Genomic DNA, 8,270 nt, shown 5'->3' on the forward strand with positions numbered 1-8,270 from the left:
ATTGGTCATGATTAACTCTTTTATTGCCACGATCGTCTTTTGTCAACATTGTTTGGTGGAACATGAAGAGGGAAAAATATACGGTTAATGCAATCTTTTGGAGATACTGAAGTACATTTTTAAGAGATTAATCCTTTAAAAGATATAAAGGATTAAGGGAAAGATTGACAAGCAGTGAAAGGATAAACAGATGAGAGGTCATACGCTAAGGTTATTTATATAATAAAAAAAAAATTACAGGGAATATTTTGAATTTTCGTGGCGAGTTTTCTCGATTTTTAAGCATTTTTATTCTCGCATCGGGAATATTTTCAATGGCCACGCAGATGATTAGTCAGGGTCTCAAGAGTGTCTTTCGTATTGGTGATGCAGAATCCTAATTAAATCAACACTAGATTCGTAAAAACACATGAAGACACTGATCGACATCCACTACAGGTTATCATGATAAATGGGACGATGAAATGTTTAGAAACTTGAAAACATTCTTAAACACACTCTTGAAAATACTTCTCAAAACACTCTTAAAACACTTAGGAACGCTTTTGAAAAACACTCTTGAAAACTTCCATAAAAACATTCTTGGAAACGATTCTAAAAATACCCTTATAAAACGCTCTTAAAAACATAAAAAAATCTTACGTACACTACAGGTTATTATGATACTGAAGGTTATACTAGGATAGGTTCTAAGATAATTTAAGTGATATCATTCTAGTTTACGTTTGCTATGATAAGTAACTCAATGAAAGTAACTGCAACGCATTACACGACTTCTGGTCATGACTATACAGGTAAGCATACGTCCGGTCCCACGGATGTATCTTACCTGCGTCTCATCTTATCAATCTCAGGTGCAAGTGGGACGTGATTTATTTCCTGGATTGGTAAATGGCCGGGAAAGTTTGATTTATTTACTTTTCTTTTTTATTATTATGCACTGGGTGGAGGCTCTCGTCCCTGACCCCACTGCCCCCTGCCTCCCCGGTGCCTCCTGTCCCCCATGCCCTACCTCCCTCTCCCTCCTGCTCCAGCCTTCTCTTTCTTCCTCTGTACTTTTTTTCCTTCTTTCTTGTCTTTGTTGATCAACGTGTGTGTGTGTGTGTGTGTGTGTGTGTGTGTGTGTGTGTGTGTGTGTGTGTGTGTGTGTGTGCGCGCGCGTGGTAGCTGGGTGACGGGGGAGCATATAGGTGTTTGTTTGTGTATCTATTCATTACATCATCAGTTTCGTCCTTCTCATTCAAATGGGTATGAAAAAAAAAAAAGCAGACGTTTGGTGGCAAAAACAGAAGCACTGGATAATGATGACAATGAATAGAAGGAAAAGGAGGAGGACGAGAAGGAGAAAGACAAGGGGATATAGAAAGTAACGAAACACAAATACGAAGCAAAACAACCAACAAATTCATTATACTCATTACGAGGGTCTTAGCGGCACGAGGACAAGGATGAAGAAGACGAAGAGGAGGAGGAGGAGGAGGAAGACGAAGAAGAGGAAATGTAAGTACAAGGGAAGAAGGACACGAACAAGACAGGAATTACGAGGTCACTTTCCTATTTCCTCATTACCTGTACGTTCTCTTACCTTCTTCCTCCTCCCCTACATCGTCCCCACATATCTTCCCCCTGCCTGTTCCTCCCCTACCAGACACTTCCTTCTAGGTGCGTCGTGACTAGCTTTACCATAGACGGCCTATTTGACACGCTTGACCCTTATTCTCCCCCTCCCTCCCTCTCCTACCCTTATTTGCTCCTTCCCTCCATGCTCCTTTTTTACTCTATTCCTTGATTTTTATCTTAATGGAATCCCCCTACTCGTGTGTCTTCCAGCCTCCTTTTTCCAGTTTTTTCATCTTTTTATCTCTCTCTGTCGGTGTTACTGTTGTTGTCTTTGTATGTCTGTGTTAGCTTCTGTCTCTGACTCTATGACACACACACACACACACACACACACACACACACACACACACACACACACACACACACACACACACACACACACTAAAAAAACACTCTCTCTCTCTCTCTCTCTCTCTCTCTCTCTCTCTCTCTCTGTCTGTCGTCGCCACTATTGTATTCCATTCATGCATTTAATTCCTCATTCACCTTCCTTTTGTCCTCTCCTCCCCTCGATAAAATGCTACTGTAACCTTTCCGTCCATCCTTACCTAAGTCCCATAATCCCCTATCACCCTGTAATGCCATTGTGATAAGGCAAACACTATCCAATCCTTTTCTCTACCTTGACACTTCCCATCTTTCACTACTCAATGGGCCTTCCTCCTCCCCCACGCGTGGTATTAATCTTTCCCTTAATATCTCTCGTAGTTAAGGAAGGAAGTGGCCTCTCTTTACCTTGACTCAGTTATATGGCTTGTAACTGTCTAGGTTTAGTAATTGTTCGTGCCTTTTATAGTTAGAGGAAGCTTTGATGTTGTAATTGTAAAGATTTGGGATGTAGCGTTGTTGTGGAGTCCATACCGAATTATTTTGGCTTTTGATTAGTGTGGAATTCCTTCAGTTTTTTTTTTTTTTTTTTACATCTGCATGTATTCACAAACGATTCGAGTACGTCGGATAAAATTTGTAGGACATGTGATGAGAAAAAGAAAGATAGAGGAGCTAAGCTTAACAAGAAGAACCCAGGCAGCAGAGCAAAATGCAGACAAAGGGAGAAGTACATGGATGGAATATGGAAAAACAGTAAATGAAAGAGCTGCATGTGTATTGCAAATGACAAGATTAGACAGGTATGGCCATCCCATCCATGGTCGCCATTGTCTGTAGGGGCACGACACTTTGGTAAGGTAAGGTATCCACAAACGCTTAGCTCTCTCACCACGACTATTTTCAAAAGCTATAGAAATAATTAGTCAGAATCTCATGTGTGTATCTCCTGTTGATAATGTAGATATCTTGTTAATCTGTCACCAGAACCTAAAATTAGCCTTAACCCCTTGAGTACCATGACGTGTTTCCATACATTCTTCTTACTATCTGGTGATTTTATACAGGTTTAAGATACTTGTGTGGAGGATTAAAATAGTGAAGACTGTGGCCATTAATCTTCTGACCTTCATAGACCTTTCTAATGTCAACAAGATGGTCCAATCGTACACAAATCTCAACGTAAAAATGCGTTCCAGTAATGAAGTGGTTAATAATGTTTATCTTCAACTAGAACATTTTGAAAGTAGTGAGGTGAGGTGCAGAACTGTCTCAGTATGTGGTCCTTACACTAACTAGACGAGGGTGTTGGTGGTGGTGGTAGTGATAGTGGTGATAAATTTGTCTCCTTCTATGGGAAGTTTGAAGGACACTTTTCTTTTTATATCTAATACATTCTTGTTCTTATCTTTGGGGACCGGCACTCTCAATAGACGTGCTTTTTTTATTATTTCTTGCCTTTTTGTAGCCTTTTTCAGTATTCATCTTGTATAGAAAATGTAAATCTCTCTCTCTCTCTCTCTCTCTCTCTCTCTCTCTCTCTCTCTCTCTCTCTCTCTCTCTCTCTCTCTCTCTCTCTCTCTCTCTCTCTAGAATCAATCGATATCGCGTTACTAATAAACTCGTGAAGCCGTCCACGGTAATACCACGACCTTCCATTATTGTGCACGTAACCCATCCATCACCTCACACTTCGCACTTACCCAACAAAGGAACCCTCAATTACGCTTCAGAGAGAGAGAGAGAGAGAGAGAGAGAGAGAGAGAGAGAGAGAGAGAGAGAGAGAATGGTAACAACACATCTCATTCATCACTAAAGGGAAAAAAACGGGAAAAAAACAACACGCTATTGTATCTTTCCTTCTTTCCTTCCCCTCTTTCTCACACTTTTCGCTTTTTTTATTCCTGTTTATTTTTCTCCGACCTTGTCTCTCACTCTCCACTCCTCCCCCTTTCCTTCTCTCCTCCCTCCCTCGACCCTCCAAGTCATCACGATCCCTCCTCCCTCCCCTTTCCCTCCCTCCCTACGAGAGGACTAAACAGGATAGATGAGAGAGAGAGAGAGAGAGAGAGAGAGAGAGAGAGAGAGAGAGAGAGAGAGAGAGAGAGAGAGAGAGAGATGTGAAGTACGCTATGAGAATAACAAGGAAGCGAAGGATACAGTCCCGCTGGAGTCAAGGTCTGAACCAATGAATGAGAGAGAGAGAGAGAGAGAGAGAGAGAGAGAGAGAGAGAGAGAGAGAGAGAGAGAGAGAGAGAGAGAGAGAGAAATGAGGATGCTAAATGGCCTTGAACACGGGACAGTAAAATATGAGGTAACCTTGTCCTGCTCACACACACACACACACACACACACACACACACACACACACACACACACACACACACACACACACACACACACACACACACACACACCTTATACTCATTCTAATTACCCAAAATGACTCTATTCCATGTCAAACGCCTTGTCGAATCATTAAGTTAGAGTTAGGTTGTGTATTAGACCACACTGGTTTTCGACATGTATCTTTCCACCGAGTGCATGTAGAAGAACAGTGAAAGTAGTAATTTTGTCCTATCTATTTCATATTTCCTATCATCAGAAGTATATACTTTTCTTTTCAGTCCTTCATCAAATTAACTTGATATATGTAAATAAAAATGTCGCTATTATTTGCTAACTTTTCACATTTTCTTTCTTATTCGTTAATTTTTGAGGGTTTACAGTTCAATCAATGCTCTCAATCTCTCTCTCTCTCTCTCTCTCTCTCTCTCTCTCTCTCTCTCTCTCTCTCTCTCTCTCTCTCTCTCTCTCTCTCCTTTCACCTTGTTGCTGTTTTATGTCAAGGGGCGGCAAGCAGTGTGCATCCTACTTCACGCGAGTCAAAAGTGAAAGGATGACACACCAAAAGCTTATTCCCTGCCTAAGCCAACATCATGCCTCTATTTTTTTCTCGTTTGACCTTTGACCTCTAAACGAGATGTGTGTGTGTGAGAGAGAGAGAGAGAGAGAGAGAGAGAGAGAGAGAGAGAGAGAGAGAGAGAGAGAGAGAGAGAGAGAGAGAGAGAGAGAGAGAGAGAGAGAGAGAGAGAGAGAGAGAGAGAGAGAGAGAGAGAGAGAGAGAGAGAGAGAGAGAGAGAGAGAGAGAGAGAGAGAGAGAGAGAGAGAGAGAGAGAGAGAGAGAGAAGAGAGAGAGAGAGAAGAGAGGATAGAACAGATAGATAAACAGATAGATAAACAGATAAACACACACACACACACACACACACACACACACACACACACACACACACACACACACACACACACACACACACACCCCAAGGTCCTAACACAGAACATCACCATTTTTCTTGCCCTCAGGTGCTAACACACGCCACACTGTTACCTACCTGTCTCGCCTGCCGCTGCCTCACCCGCCGCCTTGCTAACCACACCTGTGCACCGCGGCGGCAGGCCAGACCACAAGGTGCGACAGGTGAACAGTGTGGTGGTTAAGTATGCGTGAGTCAGGTGTGAAGATGGAAGACAGAGGGTGAATATATATGGGTTTACATGATGAATCTCTCTCTCTCTCTCTCTCTCTCTCTCTCTCTCTCTCTCTCTCTCTCTCTCTCTCTCTCTCTCTCTCTCCAGTATAGTTAAGAATTCTACCACATTACATTACAAATATTACTAAAATTACTTTAATTTTCATCAGTATTAAGAGTTACATTGCATCACACATCAAGTTCTATGAGTAGTAAAACAAATACACAACTTTGATGGTATTTCAAATTTAATTCTTCTTAGATTAGCATATAAAGGAAATTGGGGTTAGATTGAGTTGCAGCTGAGACGTCCTTGTGTATTTATTATGAATATTAATAGTTTCAATACTATTCAAAAGATTAGATGTATGTACGGATGAATGGTAAGCGGACAGGATTGATTTATACAAGAATTACCATGTGCAGGTCCTCTGTCTTCTTGCAGCTTTTCTTATGCTCGCACTCTCGTCCAATATTGCTTTTCCATTCCAATACAGCAGATAACAAGAAAAAAAATTGTACCTGTCAATATAAACACAATGAATGACAATTTATCTTACGGGAAATCATAAAACGCCATTAAAATTCTTTCTTTTTCGTTTACATGATTTAGTACTTCGATTATTGTCATGGGAGGTGAAGAGTCTAGAAATAATTCAAAATAAAGATCCTGAAATTCTGGTGCTTAGGATTTGTGTTTGTGATTCCTGGAAAACAGTTTTCTGTGTCACGTGCGAGGAAGAAGAGCAGGACGATTATGCTATCAAATTCTGTCCCTCTCCCTCTCCCTCTCCCTCTCCCTCTCCCTCTCCCTCTCCTCCTCCCTCCCTCTCTCCTACCAATACATACAACAATGAATATAAAACACATCTCACAAGTCAATAGAAAGGCAAAATAAGTTTACCTATCATTGCAAATCTTGATAAATGCCATGCATGTATTTCCTGGCGTCATTCATAAAGCTCATCTGATGCACGATAACTCATATATATGTATAAAAGCACAACAAATGACACGCGCGCTGTGAAAAACAAAACAATAAACGATGACTTCCCACATGACGAACATATACACAAAACTTAAGGGATGGTTGGCAATACTGCGTGACAAGTGTGTGTCTATATGTCTGTGCGTGTGAGTGTTTCAATAGAAAGTACTTAACAAATTTAATATTCCACACACTAAACCCTTTCACTTCCAAAAAGATGCTAGTCAAGTTAATAAATACAGCATGATTACAACCCGCGTTCATCACCGATTTATATTCACGTAGCGCAGAATAATCACAAACACTTAAAATCTCAGGTGACGGGTACGTGAGACGCTGGAGGTTAGTGGCGGCACCTGTGGGGATAATTTTACCATATCAAGGTAATCTCAGCCATTAAAGCAAGGTTAAGTATACTGTAAAGGCCACACACGGGTTGTTATTCTGTCATGTGTGTCCTTTAATGTACTACGAGTTATATTTCTTTTCAATTTTCCACCGTAAAATGTTCCCAAAATTCAAGAGTCATTGTAATCAGAAAATGTTTCCGAGAAAATGCTTATTAAATGGGGGAAGAGAGAGAGAGAGAGAGAGAGAGAGAGAGAGAGAGAGAGAGAGAGAGAGAGAGAGAGAGAGAGAGAGAGAGAAAGCGTAAACATAGGGGGTGAAGAGAAAGAGACCAGATGATAGAAAAGCAATAGATCGGTAAAGATAGGAACGGAGCCCATAAATAGAGAAAGGAGAGAAAGCAAACACACTAAGCAATGTATAGTAAGTGGAGTTAATGACCTTTCTCCTTTTATTTCCTGTAACTTTTTCCACACCCCACAATTTTTAAGAGCTTTCATGAATTGAGGGAAGTAAATAATAAGAATGCAAGTCTCTCTCTCTCTCTCTCTCTCTCTCTCTCTCTCTCTCTCTCTCTCTCTCTCTCTCTCTCTCTCTCTCATAAAGAAAAGGGAGGAAAAATGAAGCAATGAATGTATTAAGTAACTTTTTTCCAATACTTTTCATGTATATTGACTCTTAATATTCTAAATGCAATAGTATAAAGAAAAAAGAAAAGAATGAAGGTGAAGAAATCATATAATAAAACATACTTCCTTCTCGCTCCCTTAAACATCTGCATCCCCTTCCCTATTGCCCCTTTCCTACCCCCTCCTCTCTCTCTCACTCTCTCCCTACCTAGTCTATGTATCTCAATAAGCAGATAAGATTTGACTGCAGCGTTCTCGCATAGCTAATGACTTCCTCCTCACCTTGCCTGCCTCCCTGTCCACTCTTCACTCCCAAGACCCAGCACGGGAACACCCACGCCCTTGAACACCAGGCTGGGCTCAGGTGGAATAATATAGGAGTGTTCTTTCTAATGGGAAATGTGAATATTATGAAGGTCTCTGGTCTCTGTCTGGGCTCTTCCTCATCCTCCCTCCCTTCACTGCCCTTCCCCTCATCTCCTTTTGTTCTTTTGTACAACTTTTTTTTTTTTTTTTTTTTTACCGATGTCTAGCACTTGCAATCTCTCTCTCTCTCTCTCTCTCTCTCTCTCTCTCTCTCTCTCTCTCTCTCTCTCTCTCTCTCTCTCTCTCTCTGCTACTGCTACTACTACTACGGATTCAATTTTCCTCCATAATTCTTCACAAAATTTTCTTCTTGATCGAGTAATATATTTGTTTATTTTTCTTATTTTTACAATGATTTTTCTTCTATTTTTTGTACGTTCATTATATATTTTCTTCTTCATGTATGCATTGTTCTGTTCTTTATCATCTCAAAAATATTTTTCTACTGTGTATATTTTT

This window comes from Portunus trituberculatus, chromosome 24 (assembly GCF_017591435.1).
Source record: "Portunus trituberculatus isolate SZX2019 chromosome 24, ASM1759143v1, whole genome shotgun sequence".
NCBI lineage: Eukaryota > Metazoa > Arthropoda > Malacostraca > Decapoda > Portunidae > Portunus > Portunus trituberculatus.